The sequence below is a fragment of the Cornus florida genome, unplaced genomic scaffold, assembly GCF_030987335.1.
Source record: "Cornus florida cultivar Cherokee Brave unplaced genomic scaffold, ASM3098733v1 CherokeeBrave_3.0.0_Hap2_scaffold_43, whole genome shotgun sequence".
Taxonomy (NCBI): domain Eukaryota; kingdom Viridiplantae; phylum Streptophyta; class Magnoliopsida; order Cornales; family Cornaceae; genus Cornus; species Cornus florida.
This window is the reverse complement of record NW_026775872.1, coordinates 12,501-15,000: the sequence shown is the minus strand read 5'-3', so window position 1 is coordinate 15,000 and position 2,500 is coordinate 12,501.

Here is a 2,500-nt window from a genome sequence, read left to right as displayed (position 1 = left end):
TTTTTTTTTTTTTTTTCGATAAATCCAACCGAGAACAAGAAGACCGAGGCATCCAAAATTTTTTTTTTTTTTTTTTCTTTCCCATATACCAGAGAAAGAACATGAAGACCGAGGCAACCAACAAAAAATAATTTTTTTTTTCTCTTTCCCGGAATTTTTTTTTTTTTTTTTCGAAATAGCCGAGAAAGAATATGAAGACCGAGGCATCCAACAAAAAAATTTTTTTTTTTTTTTTTCCTAATCTACCCAAGCAAAACAAATAGAAGACCGAGGCATCCAAAAAAATTTTTTTTTTTTTTTTTTTTTTCGAAAAATTTTTTTTCACAAAAACTTTTTTTTTTTTTTTTCCCCAAAAAATTTTTTTTTTCGTTCCAAGCTAACCAAGACATCTACTATTCACTAGTAGAGCAATCGAGACTGCAAAGCAAGCAATGGCCTTACTTGCAGCTCTTGGTGCTGAGAACTCCCCCCCCCCTATAGTAGTCTTAAGTAAAACCACAGCTCTGACAGGAGTAGATATTGCATGCGAGCGAGGAGTCGTAATGGGCAAAATTGACTCGGGGGACCTCCAAATCGAATTCCGTTTCGAGCAAAACACTTCTTAGGCTTCAAGGAAGCTCCCATAAAATTTCCAAACCCAAACTCCAAACTTCATTTTTTAGCCTACAATGCCCACGTGCACGCCGGTGTGCACGCAGGGGTGCTTGAGCATGCGGGAGAGGAGCCATAATGGGCAACATTGACTCGGGGGACCTCCAAATCGAAATCCGTCTCGAGCAAAACACTTCTTAAGCTTCTAGGAAGCTCCCATAAAACTTCCAAACCCAAACTCCAAACTTTATTTTTTAGCATACAATGCCCACGTGCACGCCGGGGTGCTTGAGCGTGCGGGCGAGGAGCCATAATGGGCAACATTGACTCGGGGGACCTCCAAATCGAAATCCGTCTCGAGCAAAACACTTCTTAAGCTTCAAGGAAGCTCCCATAAAACTTCCAAACCCAAACTCCAAACTTTATTTTTTAGCATACAATGCCCACGTGCACGCAGGGGTGCTTGAGCATGCGGGAGAGGAGCCATAATGGGCAACATTGACTCGGGGGACCTCCAAATCGAAATCCGTCTCGAGCAAAACACTTCTTAAGCTTCTAGGAAGCTCCCATAAAATTTTCAAACCCAAACTCCAAACTTCATTTTTTAGCATACGATGCCCACGTGCACGCCGGGGTGCACGAGCGTGCGGGCGAGGAGTCGTAATGGGCAAAATTAACTCGGGGGACCTCCAAATCGAAATCCGTCTCGAGCAAAGCATTTCTTAGGCTTCTAGGAAGTTCCCGTAAAATTTTCAAACCCAAACTCCAAACTTCATTTTTTAGCACACAATGCCCACGTGCACGCGGGGGTGCTTAAGCGTGCGGGCGAGGAGTCATAATGGGCAAAATTAACTCGGGGGACCTCCAAATCGAAATCCGTCTCGAGCAAAGCACTTCTTAGGCTTCTAGGAAGCTCCCATAAAATTTCCAAACCCAAACTCCAAACTTCATTTTTTAGCATACGATGCCCCCGTGCACGCGGGGGTGCTTGAGCGTGCGGGGGAGGAGTCATAATGGGCAAAACTAACTCGGGGGATCTCCAAATCAAAATCCGTCTCGAGCAAAGCAGTTCTTAGGCTTCTAGGAAGCTCCCATAAAATTTCCGAACCCAAACTCCAAACTTCATTTTTTAGCATACTATGCCCACGTGCACGCCGGGGTGCACGAGCGTGCGGGCGAGGAGTCGTAATGGGCAAAATTAACTCGGGGGACCTCCAAATCGAAATCCGTCTCGAGCAAAGCATTTCTTAGGCTTCTAGGAAGTTCCCGTAAAATTTTCAAACCCAAACTCCAAACTTCATTTTTTAGCATACGATGCCCACGTGCGCGCCGGTGTGCACGTCGGGGTGCACGAGCGTGCGGGCGAGGAGCCGTAATTGGCAAAATTAACACGGCGGACCTCCAAATCGAAATCCGTCTCGAGCAAAGCATTTCTTAGGCTTCTAGGAAGTTCCCGTAAAATTTTCAAACCCAAACTCCAAACTTCATTTTTTAGCATACGATGCCCACGTGCACGCCGGTGTGCACGAGCATGCGGGCGAGGAGTCATAAAGGGCAAACTTAACTCGGGGGACCTCCAAATCGAAATCCGTCTCGAGCAAAGCATTTCTTAGGCTTCTAGGAAGCTCCCATAAAATTTTCAAACCCAAACTCCAAACTTCATTTTTTAGCACACAATGCCCACGTGCACGCGGGGGTGCTTAAGCGTGCGGGCGAGGAGTCATAATGGGCAAAATTAACTCGGGGGACCTCCAAATCGAAATCCGTCTCGAGCAAAGCACTTCTTAGGCTTCTAGGAAGCTCCCATAAAATTTTCAAACCCAAACTCCAAACTTCATTTTTTAGCCAACGATGCCCACGTGCACGCCGGGGTGCACGAGCGTGCGGGCGAGGAGTCATAATGGGCAAA